This window comes from Staurois parvus, unplaced genomic scaffold (assembly GCF_062004578.1).
Source record: "Staurois parvus isolate SC_StPar_1 unplaced genomic scaffold, SC_StPar_1.0 ptg000165l, whole genome shotgun sequence".
Classification (NCBI taxonomy): domain Eukaryota; kingdom Metazoa; phylum Chordata; class Amphibia; order Anura; family Ranidae; genus Staurois; species Staurois parvus.
The window spans coordinates 13837407-13853583 of NW_028317961.1; positions in this window are offsets into that span (position 1 = coordinate 13837407).

Here is a 16177-nt window from a genome sequence, read left to right on the forward strand (position 1 = left end):
TTTTTTGGGTTTTATTGTAACAGTTAACTTGGATGGGGTGAAGGGTGAATAGGGTACCCCAAAACTAGTGAACTGAACACTTTGAGGACTCCTCCCTATCTTTCTGAGCTGTACAAAAATGTCCCACAGAATCTCTAATGCTGACGGTGACTATGACTGATTTCATAAGACCAACAGTTACACAAAGTCGCTACCTTTCCAGCACTTGGGTAATTTACTCACGCAGCCACTGGATCATCAGTTGCCTCCTTCCAATATTCACCAGGCACTCTCCAGTTAGGGAGACAAACTCACTCCACCGTAGGACAGCTTGACACTTTCCCCACCACTCTTCCTGGCACTCTCCAGTAAGCTTCTCCAGACTCAAACCAATTCCAGGACTGAACTTGCAATTAAGGCCCCAAGCTAAGGCTTTTAGCTGGGACCTCCATGTCTTCTTAGGGGCACCTCCAGTATTCCTGACCCAGGGACAGAGCCCCTACACAGGGGTCTCCTCCACCAGGACTGTACCTAGGAACTCTCTTTCCTGTCCCAGGCCTCAGACTATTTAGTCTCTCCAACCGCCTACTGGGCACACCTGCCCAGGGATTGGCTGGAGTCCCATAAATATTCAGGCTGCTTACTTCTTCCTCCTACTATAATTCTATAATCCTTTAGAATACAGGGGGAAGCAATGAGAGCAGCAAGCTGTGAGACACTGAGCAGGCCTGAATAATCAACCCCTGCTCCACTGAGTACAGAGGAGCCAACTATATGTACCTAATAACCTCCTACACTACTCTAGGAGGATGCTACACATGGTAAGAAGGGAAAAGGGGGATAGAGGTAGAATGTAGGTTTTGTGACTTGGGGGGGGGGGGGCATGATGCATCGCACAGCGGCAGTGTAATGAATAGGGGGAGAGATGGCCAGGAGACAAATTCTCTGATCATGGGGGTGAAAGGTGCAGTGCTGGAGAGAAGATGTGGGTGGGTAGAGTGAAGGTGGTATGAGAAGGGGATGTTTTGGTTTGGAGATGCTCTGACCTAGGAGGGAAAGTAGGTGGCAGGAAGGAACAGTGACCAGGGAGGAAGGTGGGTGGGAGGTGTTGTAATTGGAGGTGAACACCTGAAGTGATATGGGAGGGAGTAGATGCTAAAACACTAGAGAAAACATTATGCAGGTACAGGCAGGAGAAGCATACTGTGTACACCTGGCTCCTGACAGTGGCAGAGGTGTGGAATAGGTGGGCTGCAAACTGCCTGTACTAAAGGTGTGCTGACACCAGGGGCAGACTGACAACTCATGGGGCCCCCGGGCAATAGGGGATCATGGGGCTCCTGTGTCCTTGCCCAAACTCAAAAAAGCCTATGAAAAAGGTACCAGAGGCATCTCATGGGGCCCCCTACTGACCCAGGCCCTCGGGCAGTGCCCGAGTTTTCAAATGGTCAGTCCGCCCCTGGCTGATACCATTAATGAGCTGTCAGCAGATCTCCATCATGTAGCTTGCATCAATCAACAAATTCTATCCAACACATCAACACTGCAGAGCAGGGAGTGATTTCACAACAGCAGGCAGCATACTGCAGGAGGGGTAGGCTCTGTCGCTGGTCCAGGCTGACCAGTGGTACATATTAACCACTTCATGTCCGGACACTTTCACCCCCTCCCTGCCCAGGCCAATTTTCAGCTTTCATTGCTGTCACACTTTGAATGACAATTGCACGGTCATGCAACACTGTACCCATATCCATTTTTTAGCATTTTTTTGAGACAGATAAAACTTTATTTTGGTGGTGTTTATTCACCACTGGGATATTTATTTTTTTGCTATATAAATGAAAAAGTCCAAACATTTTGAAAAAAAAGTGTTTTTCTTATAAAATTTTGCAAGTAAATAATCTTTCTTCATAAATTATGGCCAAAATGTATTCATCTATCTTTTTAGTAAAAAAAAAAACAAAAACCCAAATTAGATTATATCCAAAAATTATAAATTTTCAAAACTTTTTTTACTTTTTTTTTTAATTTTTTTTTATTTAGTTTTATTTATTTTAAACATACCATCACCCTAGCAATACAGTGTCACTATGGTGACTTGTGGGGGGTGATGAAGATTTTTTTTCTTTTTTTACACTGATTGCTTTTACGCCCATAAAGGCCGTAAAAGCAATAATTTCTCCTTCTCTCTGACTGCTTTCTTGTAGCCATTGAGAAATACTGTGAGAGCTGTGATTGGTCACAGTTTGTCACATGGTACAAGGCTGCTGTGAATAGCCTTGTACCATGTGACCTCTGTGATCATTCACAGATTCCACACAGAGGTCCCGCACAGCGGTCAGTGTTGCACTCCCAGGGAGTGCGCACAGGCAGTGAATGCGGATGCTGTTTATAAACGGCCACCCGCTCCTGCACTGCTCCCGTCTGGCTGTTTATGTACATGGGCCGGATGGGAAGTGGTTATAGTAATACTAAAGCTAAAAACGTTTTTTAACCCTAATGCATTCCTTTCCTCTGACAGCCCCCCTCCCCCTCACAACATTCCCTGTGTGGAAGGTAAGAGTGGGGAGAATAGATCCAGCGCTGTGCATGGCTGCATCTCTTCTCCCCTCTCTTCTTCTTCACACAGGACTTGAGTAGCAGCAGGAGCCAAATCCAGTGAGGAGGAAGTGGGGGTGGAGCTAAATCCCACTATGTATGTCTATGGAGCACAGCTTCATAGACATACAGCTTGGGAGTGAGCAGACACTGTGTGCCTAAATAGTAAACGGCTTGCTGTGGGGACACACAAAGAAGTGGAGGAGCCAAGATAATGGGCAGGGAAACCAAAAAGAGGAGGATTAGGACCAGGGGCGGACTGACCATTTGGAAACGCGGGCACTGCCTGAGGGCCCGGGGTCAGTAGGGGGCCCTATGAGATGTCCCTGGTACCTTTTTCATAAGCTTTTTTGAGTTTAGGCAAGGACACAGGGGCCCCATGATCCTCTATTGCCCGGGGGCCCCATGAGTTGTCAGTCCGCCCCTGATCAGGACCACTTTGTGCAATACCACTGCACAGAGCAGGTGAATATAACATGTTTGTTATTTAATTGGAAAAAAACAAAACAAAATGGACTTTAGTAACACTTTAACTGCAGGGAAGATTGGGGGCTTTGCTGGCATTGAGCTCTGTGAGGAGCCAGAACAGTAGGCTTAGGGGTGAAGAGCAATGGTCCCAGGTTCACCCTTTGCTGGTGCTGCTGGTAAAGTACATTATGTGATGAGAAGGGCACAGTTCACCATGTTGCACCCCCTCTTGCATGAAAACATTGTGCCCGGGGCAACAGCCCCTTTTGCACCCCCTCATCTTGGCCCGGATTGATGGATCACTGCTTTCCCACAGAATTCAGGGGTTTTAGTTCATTTAAAATGGAGGTTCAATTGCACAACTGATATACTGTATAATATATTCAAACGTTACTGTTATTTAGTCATTTATTCTAATTGAAATGACCTTTCTGAAGCTACTTGGGGATTTTGTGTGTTTGTTGCTTTTCCACGTAGTTTTCTCTGATTGAATGACTGTACCTGATTTATAGATGGCCGACCATCCCACCTAAAGACACTAAACTTTGGTTTAAAAAAAGAAAATTCTATTCGAGTATATTGTAATGTCTTAACTAAAAAAAGTCCATATGTTGCTCTCAGCCTCCTCCAAATCTTAAAATGTCTTTTGCTTACTGCTGTGTTATAACTTCCTGTTAGATCTGTCAAACACAAGGCCCAAGGGCCGAATCTGACCCACCAGGGCATCTAATGTGGTCCTCACACCTCTCTTAAAGCAGTGACACCCCCCCTTGTCTAAGCAGTTAGCAGCAGAGAGGAGGACAGAATTCCTCCACCAGATCCTGTGCTTTTCTAGCAGTGATGGATATTAAAGCAGGCCAAACATGGGTCGAATTCCGAACGATCACAAAACGAAAACATTGTTCATTTTGTAATCCGATGGTGCCACCAATGATTTCGAAAATCGGTATTTTTTCACGAATTTTCCAGCATGCCCGATAAATGAAATGGTGGAGGAACCACAAAAATCGGCCGGTGCCATTGCCCCCCTAACAGAGCGAAAATCGGCCAATTATTCTTAGGTTTGATTTTCGAACTAAAAATTATTCGGAAATTGACCCATGTATGGCCGGCCTAAGTGGTGGATGTGTATGAATTCTTTTTGTAGAATAAGGATATCGTTTAATGTCACGCAACGTGTAACAAGCCAGTGGATGCAACTGTGAGTTTTTACCACTCAGTGTATCAGTTTGCTTTTAGTATAACAACATCTGTACAGTGTATACAAATGATATGGAGAGGATTTTTTTTTGTAAAGTTTCACTTTAAATTTTAGTTTTAAGTGGACACATGTTACAGCTTGCTGTTATAGAAACATGCATAAACATACTAACTGTTCCCCAAGAAAATAATGCTCTGTGCTCCTTCCACTGCTTGTCACATGGTAATCTGAATGCATTACACAAACAGAAAATTCTAATTTTATACTTAAATTGTTTACTTACCAGAAAATTGACAAGCTAAAAAATTCCCTGGACACTCACCTATCACGCTTTACTTACTGCTGCAAAGTACAAAAGTGCCATCTTGTGGCCAATTCTGTTATTGCATTTTATTAGCTACAGCTAAAACCATTTTTTTTTTCAAAAATCATTCCATCACATTAAGGCTCCATGTACACGGATGTTTGGAAAACACTTCTGATCGATGCTGGAAAACATAGGTTAAAAAACATCTGTTTAGCAGCGTTTGCATACCGAGTTTATACGCATTAATGCGCATTTATGAGTGTTTGCGTTTAGAGGAGTTTTTTTAAAGATAACATCAGGAGACCTTCAAAATGCCCAGAATGCACTGAAAAATAATAAAAAAATTAACTATTTCAGACATTTTGAGAGGAATAGAGAGAGCAGAAACAGAGAGAGAAGTATGAGTTGGGAGTACAGTGGCTAAATGGTTAGAACTTCTGGCTGGCAGCACTTGGGTCCTTGGTTCAAATCCCAGCCACAGCACCACCTGCCTGAAGTTTGCATGTTCTCCCTGTGCCTGTGTGGGTTTTCTCCCACACTCCAAAGACATGCTGGTAGGTTAATTGGATTCTGTCTAAATTGGCCCTAGTATGTGTATGCATGAATGTGAGTTAGGGATCTTAGATTGTATGCCCCTTGAGGGTTAGGGACTGATGTGAATGTATGATATATATATATATGTAAAGCACTGTGTAAATTGACAGCGCTATAAAAGTACCTGAAATAAATACATGTGTTGAGATTACCTGTCTATTCTGGTTGTATTCACTGTGGATCCCATCATGAGCATAATGCGGCACTTTCTACCATTCTATGCAAATCCTGGAACTGACTGCGCTGCTGTGCTAGGTCCATTTGAATACATGGAAAACGCTTTGCATGCATTTCTGATGATGAAAAAAGGCTCTGGACAGCATTTGGATATGGAACAGTTAAACACTTATAAACGTGGTTAGCCACATTTACACGCATTTACAAGCGTTTGGCGTTTGAAATGCTGATAAAATCTACTCCTGAACGCAAGTTTGCTAAGAATACTTAACACCTTCCCGCCCGGCCTATAACAGATTGACAGCCGGGCGGGACACTCGCCCAGCCGTCAATCATTTTTTAAAATGTTTTTTTATTTTATTTATTTTAAACATACTGTCACCCTAGCAGTACAGTGTCACCATGGTGACAGTGTACTACTTGTGGGGGGTGATGAAGATTTTTTTTTTTTTACACTGATTGCTTTTACACTTCTTTCTCCTTCTCTCTGGTTGCATTCTTGCAGCCATTGAGAAATGCTGTGTGAGCTGTGATTGGTCACAGCTTGTCACATGGTACAAGGCTGTTGTGAATAGCCTTGTACCATGTGACCTCTGTGATCATTCACAGATTTCACACGTAGTAAGCAATGATGTCAGGAAGTGACATCTTACTTACTACTCTGCATGTGATCACTGATTGGCCAATCAGTGATCACATGATCGGGACCTTGCACAGAGGTCCGTATGATACAATGGGCACCGGATCGCGGTGCTGCATGTTCCCAGGGAGCACGCACAGTCCAAAATGGCGGGAGCCGTTTATGAATGGCAACCTTCCCCTGGACTGCCACCGTCCAGTCGTTTATATACAGCGGCCTGGAAGGCAAGTGGTTAAAGGCGTCACAAAATCAGGTATGTTTGTTATTTAATTCTTGCCATTCTCTTAAAACTTCACAGCATTCATTCATTTTGTTTAACCATACATACACTCAATGGCCACTTTATTTGGTACACCTGTTCAATTGCTTGGTAACACAAATTACTAATCAGCCAATCACATGGCAGAAACTCAGTGCATTTAGGCATCTAGACGTGGTAAAGACAACTTGCTGAAGTTCAAACTGAGCATCAGAATGAGGAAGAAAAGGAATTTAAGTGACTTTGAACATGGCATGGTTGTTGGTGCCAGACGGGCTGGTCTAAGTATTTAAAAAACTGCTGATCTACTGGGATTTTCATGCACAACCATCTCTAGGGTTCACAGAGAATGGTCTGAAAAAGAGAAGATATCCAGTGAGCGGCAGTTGTGTGGATAAAAATGCCTTGTTGATGTCAGAGGTCAGAGGAGAATGGGCAAACTGATTTGAGATGATAGAAAGGCAACAGTAACTCAAATAACCACTTGTTACAACCAAGGTAAGCAGAATACCATCTCTGAATGCACAGTATGTTGAACCTTGAAGCAGATGGGCTACAGCAGCAGCTGACCATACCGGGTTCCACTCCTCCTGTTAGCTAAGAACAGGAAACAGAGGCTACAATTTGCACAGGCTCAACAAAATTGGAGAATAGAAGATTGAATAAACATTGCCTGGTCTGATGAGTCTCGATTTCAGCTGCGACATTCATATGGTAGGATCAGAATTTGGCATAAACAACATGAAAGCATGGATCCATCCTGCCTTGTAACAACGGTTCAGGCTGGTGGTGGTATAATGGTGTGGGGTTGTGGAGATTCACATCATGGATGTGCAGCCAACAAATCAGCAGCAAATGTGTGATGCAATCATGTCAATATGGTCCAAATCTCTGAGGAATGTTTTCAACATTCCTGGCAGTTCTGAAGGCAAAAGGGGGTCCAACCCGGTACTAGCAAGGTGTACCTAATACATTGACTGGTGAGTGCATTTTTCCTCTCTGCTTTCATCAAATTTTCCAATCATAGCCCAGACCAAAGATGCACATATACAGTATGCCTGGCCTGTCCAGGGCTAAATAGTGCCTTTTTCTTCTCTTGTACTGCAACATACTTTTAAAAAAGACATGCATTCTCTGGGCCCAGCTATAGAGAATAATGATCTTAGGTTAGGATGCTGTTTGGCTGGACTGGACCATTTCATGGGACACCAGGCAGAACATACAGTACATCCTTCAATTGGGGAAGAACAACTACCTTTTTTAATGAAAAGTACAGTTATCGTTTACTCAAAGTGGAATTAAATCCATCGATTTAATGGTTTAAAAAAAATGACAGAAATGGTAACTGTCACATTTGCTCTCAACCAAACTGTGCAACCAACAAATGGGTGGTATCATAACTGATCACATATCAGCATTATGGCAGTTGCAGATTAAACAGAGGATAAGATCGCTTCCTTGGCTAAAAAGGATAGGAGGGCTTAGTTCCACTTTAACCACTTGCCTACCGGGCACTTTTACCCTCTTCCTGCGCATGCCAATTTTCAGCTTTCAGCGCTGTTGCACTTTGAATGACAATTGCGCGGTCATGCAACACTGTACCCAAACAAAATTTGTATCTTTTTTGAGACATATAAAGCTTTCTTTTGGTGGTATTTATTCACCACTGGGTTTTTTATCTTTAAACAAACTAAAAAAGACTGAAAATTTTGGAAAAGGAAAAAGTTTTTTCTTAGTTTCTGCTCTAAAATTTTGTAATGAGGCTGCACTGATGGGCATTGACAGGCATCACTGTTGGGCATTGACAGGCACTGAAAGGCAGCACTCATATAGCACTGATAGGCAACATTGATAGGCAGCACTGATAGGCGACACTGTTTGGAACTGTTAGGGAGCACTGACGGGCACTGATAGGTGGCACTGACTGGCACTGATAGTTGGCACTGAAAGGCAGTTCTGATGGGCACTGTTATGTGGCATTGATGTGCACTGATGGGCACTGACAGGTGGCACTGATGGGGCTACACTGATCATCAGGGCACTGATCATCAGTGTCCTAATGATCAGTGTAGATGTCCCCTCTGAGAAATGCTGTTTACTGGCTCTCCTCTCCTCATGCGCTAACAGCGTGAGGAGAGGACTGCCAATAACCTGCATTTCCTTGTTTACATGTGATCAGCTGTGATTGGACACAGCTGATCACATGACAGAGCCTGTGTCATCAGCTCCTTACTGTGATCAGTGATCCACTGTGTCCCAGGGTCAGAGAGCACCACCGATCGCCGCGTCACTCGCCATGCACAGGTAGAGTTAGTTAGAGAGCCGCCGCCCGCCCGTCATTTTCTTATATGGCGGGCGGGAAACGGTTAAAGGATAGTTCATGTTTATACAGAAAATAACAAATGCACTTTTTTTGCAGGTAAAAATATGTTAATTTATATTTTTTGTTGTAGGAGCCTGTAAACCATTGCATCAGCAATCAGCAGATCGCTGGTGTCATGCAGGTCTCTGATACCCTGATGAAGTCACGTGGTCTAGTGATACAACACGTAGGTACGCCATGACGCAGCTTCTGGTACGCGGAATGCCTTTATCAGGCCCTTGGGGCACTGTTCCTCAAACTGATACCAGGTCCTATTCCTTCCATTGATGCAATTAATGAGGCATCATTCCTTCCACTGACACCAACAATGAGGCACTGTCCTACCTACAAATACCAATGACGGGGCACTATTTCTCCCACTAACACAAATGACAGGGCACTACTCTTGCTGTCCACAGGTGCTTTGTATTTTTTTTACTCCCACTGAGCACCAAGCCTAAGGAATTGTTTACTCCCATTGACCACCAAGCCTGAGGCATTGTTTTCTCCCACTGAAGTCAGGGCATTTCTATTCCCACTAACCACAGTCTGCCCCCCCCCTTCCTAAAGTCTTTTTTTAGAAAGATTGGAGACCCCTGCCTTAGATAGAACCCAGGTAAACAGTAGTTCATATAGCTTAGCATATTGCACCTCTGTTGAATATATGGACAGAGGGAGCTCCAGACAAATTTTTTTTTGGGGGGTGCATGTGGAGCTGGGAGAAAAAGTGGGGGAGCTAAAGCGGAGTGCTGCACATGCCACTTTCTAGTGGGGGTGGCCAAAGGTAGATGTGACTGAAAAGGGAGTGTTTCTTCACATTCATTAACTAACACCTGGCACAAAACAAAAATAAACCCCCAGCACAGCGCAATAATGAACTTCAAACAAGACACAAAAATGAACTGCAAGCATGGCACAATAATGAACTGCAAGCATGGCACAATAATGAACTACAAGCATGAAACAATAAAACCTCTAATATTGCACAATAATTACCCCTTAGCATGGCACAACAATTAAATCCCAGTATGGCACAATAAAGAAACGCAAACATTGCACAATAATGAACCACGTGCATGGCACAATAATAAACTTCCAATATTGCACAATAATTAGCCCCTTAGCATGGTACAACAATTAAATCCCAGCATGACATATTAATGAACCACAGCGCAGCACAAAAATAAACCCCCAGGAATGTGCACTATTAAAAAAACAGAATTACACAATAATTAACCCCCAACATTGTATAATAATTAACCTCCAGGATTATAGCAGTCAGTGTGCCCCCTTCATTGTGAAACATACAGCAGAGCATATAGAGTGAAGAGGTCAGCACTATATAGCATATAATATGTGGGGTCAGGACTGAGTACAACAATACTTGGTCAGTGTGCCCCCTGTACAATGGTGGTAGGTGTGTGCCCCCTGTACAATGGTGGTCAGTGTGCCCCCAGTTCAATGCTCACAGTGGGTTGGGAGAGTCAGTGATCAGCATACAGTGGGGGGGGGGCAGTGAACAGTTTACAGTGCGGGAGAGGGGCAGTGAGCAGTATACAGTGCAGATCAGGAGTGCCCAGAGCAGAAGTGTTTTCTTACAGTGCCAAGATTAGGCATGCCCTCCCAGGCCTCCCCCTTTTCCTGGCTCAGTGGTTCCAGAGGAATAGAGCAATACCTGCCCTGTGACCAGCAGCCTGTCTGATGAGGGGCAGGCACTGCTGCAGTGCAGGCTATTCAGTTTGGCAAGATGAATCCTCCAAATCCTTCCTCCTTGAGCCTGGCCTGGGCCCCATTCACCCCCCACCCCCATCCCCCCAGGCCTGCTGCTCTTTGTCTTTTGTCATCCCAGCAGCTCCGCTCCCTCTCTTCACTAGCCAACCAACATATAACTTACACAGCAGCTCCCCTCCTCCTCTCTCCTTGACATACCTTCCTGGGGTCTGGTCTGGGCTCACTTGTACTAGTTCTATGGTCAAAGCATACACTTTCATTGTATAACATCAGCATTGTAATAACAATACAAACAATAGTTAAATTTGATTTTTAAATATTAGCTTATTTGAAATCCTCCTTTGGTGTTTTCTTTCAGTTTCTAAGAACTACATATCCCATGGTACCTTGCTGCCTGCAAGCATTTATTGTACTGACTCCACCTCCTGAAACTCCACCTTTCAGCATCTCTTTAATTCAGAAGGCAGGTTTTGTGAAATGTGTGACACAGCAGTGCCTACTCACAGGACATAATGAATGTGTCATAGAACCAAATGAGGTAAATGTGCAGGGATTGTCAAAAATGTACACATTTCAAGATCATTCATATTTATAGGAGTAGAGTAGAAATAATTGAAATACAATGTGGAAATGAGTATTTACATTTTTGACCAGAGATACCCTATATTGTCACTTTAATACACTATATAGACCGCATTCCTTATTCTTTTATTAAAACTTTCTTCATGCTAATGTACCATGAGCTGTAGGTTAAAATATTTTTGCAGAAGTTCCTAAAGACCTGAAAATAATTTTTATTGTTTTTTTTTCAAATTAAAAAATTAAGAAAGGCTTATTTACAGTGTCCTCATTTTCAGCAATGTATTTATTATTTATTACAGGTACTTACGTAGAGCCTCCAAATTCACACAGAGCTTTACATATTGATTACACATTCACATCAGTCCCTAACCCTGAAGGAGCGTACAATCTAAGATCACTAACTTACATTCATACATACATCTACAAGGGCCAATTTAGACAGGAGCCAATTAACCCACCAGAATGTCTTTGGAATGCAGTTTAACCTCTTGCCGTCCAACCTATAGCAAAAATACTGCTGCAGGGCGGCACGGGTGCGCAAAATCATGTATATATATGTGATTTTGCAGTTCCAGGTAGGGGTCATGTGCAAGCCATTCACGGCCTCTGCTGTCAATCACCGGGTCCCAGTCGGTGATTAGTGGCTGGCACCTGGTGATCACCGAGTAATACCGAAGGGGGGAGAGAACTGTTTGTAAACAATACAGTTCTCTCCCCTGTCAGCTCCTGCACACTGCTTCGTATGGCTCTACATAGCACAGCTATACAAAGCAGTGTGCTTACAGTGAAGCACGCACACAGCAGATAATGTGAAACAGCACAGTTAAACCTTTGATCGCCCCAGACAGTAACCCCTTCCTGCTCAGTGCCATTAATACAGTATCAGTGCTTTTTATTAGCACTGATCACTGTATTGGTGTCACTGGGGATGTCAGTGACACCAAGTCAGTTCCCCCCAGTGTCAGAATGCCCGCTGCAGTCCTGCAGTCCCACTATAAGTTGTTGATCACCGCCATTACTAGTAAAAAAAAATGTTTTAATTTACACGTATTGGGATTTTATTTAGCAAAGACTTGTAGCAGAATACATTTTGGCCTAAATTTATGATGAAATTTGATTTTTTAAACTTTTTTCCTGGATATGTTTAATAGCAATACATCAAAAATATTGTTTTTTCCTCAAAATTGTTGGCTTTTTTTTTATAGCGCAAAAAATAAAAAACACACAGGCAATCAAATACCACTGAAAGAAAGCTCCATTTGTGGGAAAAAAGGACAAAGGACATTATTATTATTATTATACAGTATTTATATAGCGCCAAAAAGTTTGCTCAGCGCTGTACAATATAGTGGGGGACAGTACATGAGACAATACAGTAACAAGACAATATACGAGGGGTTCGAGGGCCCTGCTCTTTCAAACTTACAATCTAGGACTCCCTCCCGGGATAGTGGTACAGGAGGAAGTGGCTGTGGGGGATGGAGTGGTGGGAGAAGTGGAGGAGATTGGCTGTTAGGTGAGGGTGGGGTAGGCTTCCCTGAAGAGATGGAGGGTAGGTGACAGTCTGATGGATTGGGATAGTGAGTTCCAGAGGATGGGGAAATCCTGGAGAAGTCCTGCAGTCGGGTGTGGGAGGAGGAGACCAGGGAGCTAGGAATTAGGAGGTCTTGTGAGGAGCGAAGATTACGGGTTGGGTGGTATTTGGGTATCAGGTCGGTAAGGTAGTTTGGGGCAATGTTATGAATGGGTTTGTACGTCAATGTTAGTAGTTTGAATTTAATGCGTTGGGCAATCGGAAGCCAATGGAGGGAATGACAGAGGGGGGTGGCAGATGCGGAGCGGTTGGTAAGGTGGATGAGTCTGGCCGCTGAGTTCAGGATAGACTGAAGCGGGGATAGTCTGTGATGAGGTAGGCCAGTGAGGAGGGAATTGCAGTAGTCGAGTTTTGAGATAATATGGGAGTGAATGAGTTGTTTAGTAGTGTCTGGGGTTAGGAATGTACGTATTTTGGAGATGTTGCGGAGCTGGAGTCTGCATGAGTTTGCCAGCGATTGGACATGGGGTTGGAAGGACAGATTTGAGTCTAGAGTGACACCTAGGACTTTGGCTTGCAGGGTGGGACTGGGGGAAAAATTAGGAGCTCGGTTTTGGAAAGGTTTAATTTGAGGAAGTAGAGTGATATCCAGTCTGTTATGTCGTTCAGTAGGCGGGTCATTCGGGCGGAGACTGAAAGGGTGAGGCGAGGGGTAGAGAGGTAGATTTGTGTGTCATCGGCGTAGAGGTGGTAGTTGAAGCCGTGGGAGTGTATCAGTTGGCCAAGGGAGGAGGTGTAGATGGAGAAGAGGAGGGGCCCGAAGACAGAGCCTTGGGGGACCCCAACAGAGAGGGGGAGAGAGGGGGAGGTGGCAGCATTATAGGTAACGCTGAAGGAGCGTTGGGATAGATAGGAGGAGAGCCATATGACGCATCATCAGCAGAAAACAACTGGAGACTGAACAAAATGCTCCAGCATGCCAAATATCATCTTGGTATAATACCAGAGCCCTGCAGTGATGGATATGTGCCAACTCTTCTTTTACACAAGCCACCATTTATGATTTCTAGTAAGATCCTGAGTAAGATCCAAATCTCTTTATTCTTATTATTCTAAAACATGTCAAAAGCACCGTCATCAACCTAAACGCTTGGCAGGCCCCTTTCACACAAAGGTTCCGATCGGGTCCGCCTGTTAGTTTTTCAGGTGGACCTAATTGGATCCTCCATTCAGCTTTATTGACTGGCGGATGTAAGCAGACTTGTGTCCAGTTACACCCACCTAACTCTGATGCAAAAATAAAACCAGAAGGGGATCAGTCCTCCTCCGTCTATGTGACAGCCAGCTTTGACAGATAGGCTGCCCAACCATGCAGCACACAATTGGGCTGATTAGCCAAAGCAAAGATAGATCATTACAGTTTGTCTGACCCACATGGGCACATGAATGAAAGCATAAATAGCAATTGCGATCCCGGAACCTACTTGATCGTACACTGATGTTCAATGTGCTCACTGAAAACTGTAATTTCCAAATCCCACCACTCAAAGTTTATGTGAACTCTCACCTTGTAAAACAACCCATTCACTTTAAAATAGAAACAAAAGGCAACACATTTGTGTATACATATACAAAACATTAAAAATACCCTTTTTCCCCCTTTTTATAGGTGATCACATACCATGTGTTCTCAGCTTCATAAGGAGCTGGGGGGGGGGGGGAACACCAGAACACTGAACTTCCCAGTAAATGGCTGTCAGCACAAGTCTGATCACTAGAGGAAAGCTGGCTGAGTTCTGTGACCAGCCAGAAAACTGACCACACTGTGCTCTCATACCTCGTGTTGTCAGTTTTTATTAGGAAAGCTATCTCACATAAAGGTATCTCACACAAAGGAAGCAATACAAAGGGATTATGAGACTTTTTCATACAAGTACATGATATAGCAGGCAAATATCAGGAATATGAAATGTTGGGTTTACATATTCTTTAACAAGCTTCAAGGTAGTAGTTTCCATTAGGAAAGAAGGAGGGAGCTCTGATGGTGCTTGTATAGTCCCGGCCATTAACTCATCCTGAGAAGCCACACCAGGACATGGAACCTGAGAAGAGGTAAGTGCCACTGATGCCAGTTCTGGGAAACTCTCTGAAACCCAATTACAGCAGTGGTGGGACACCATCCTCCCCACTGACACCAGTGATCAGGCACCCCTCTACCACTAACCACTGACACAAACGATGGGGCACCATTCTGCCCACTAACACAGAAACAGTTATTGCTCCCAACAACACCAATAATTATAATTTACTCCCACTGACACAGGGCATTTTTCCTTCCAACTAAGAAAGGGGCATTTTATTATGCCTGATGACCAATGACATGGTGTATTTTTTTACTTCCACTGTCACCAATAATGGAGCAAAGTTCTTCCCACTGACCGATCACACAGACTTTTTTTTACTTCCACTGAAATTGATAATAGGGCACCTTTCCTCCCACTGGCTGCAGATACAGGGACATTTTTTACTCCCTCTGATGCAGGGACAATAATGACTGATCAATGATGATTGTTTTTACTCCCACTGATGATGGGCATTCAAAAGGGCATGTTCACATCATAGTGCTGCAGTAACAGACTACTAGGCCTTGGTACACTGTGATACAACAAATATGGCAGGTATGGTTTTACATCTGTTGTGGTGCATTAGGCAGCCCATTCAACTAAATAGGTTGCCTTAATGCAGCGCACATTACCGTGCCTGCATTAAACGCACAATAACAGACTTGACTGGTGTAAATCAGCCCTTCCACTGATTGCTGAGATTGGGGCGTTTATTACTCCCCCTAACCCCAAATGCCAGGGCATGTTTTTACTTCTACTGGCCATAGTCTAGCCCTGAAACAGTCTGATGGACAGCTAACTTGCATTCTGTTTACAAAAGTAGGAGGACCCTGGTCTAGAAGGTAAGAATTGTGCACCGTTTGTCCCATTTAAAGGGTAAGGGCTTATCACACCATGTCACGTCACTGAGCTGTTGATCTACATAGATCAATGCAAGGTCACCTAGGGAAAAAAACTTGGTTTCTATGTGTCCTGTTCACACCATACATGTGCAGTGGTGTGTGCTGTGTAAAATAACTACATTTTTACGTAGCACAGCTCACTGCACTGCATGTCACTGCACCATGTTGCATAGAGTTGAATGACATTTCATTTTGGGACATGCATATTAGCCTTTTGGACTGGTGTGTACAAGCCACAATGGCATTTTTAGGATCTTTCACACAATTCTCTAACCAATCACGTTCAGTTTTTTCTGACAATGCAACATTCTTGACAATGTATTCTGAGTGGGTGTGTTATTTGGATCATATCCTGCTCCAGCTGGTGTGAACAAGCCCTAAAAAAGCAGCATGTATACATTTCTATGTAGAGCAGCTCCCCCCAAATAAAACATAACTGAAAAAAACAGTGTGACGTGTTGTAATTGTAACAATGTATCACACTCCCTCTATACACTCCCTGGAATTTATAAAGAGTGGGTGGATTTTACGAAACTGTCTCTTATGCATTCTAAAAGTGGTGAAGAAAGAAAACTTCATGGGACCTGTCTAGAACTTGTACTTGAATTTGGCTCATGCAGCACCACTTTTAGAATGCTTGTGAAACACTTCTGCTAAATCTGTCTGAGACAGTTTTTCTTTGTACAACAAAAGAGAGTTGGTCTTAATAAGCTCCTCTTT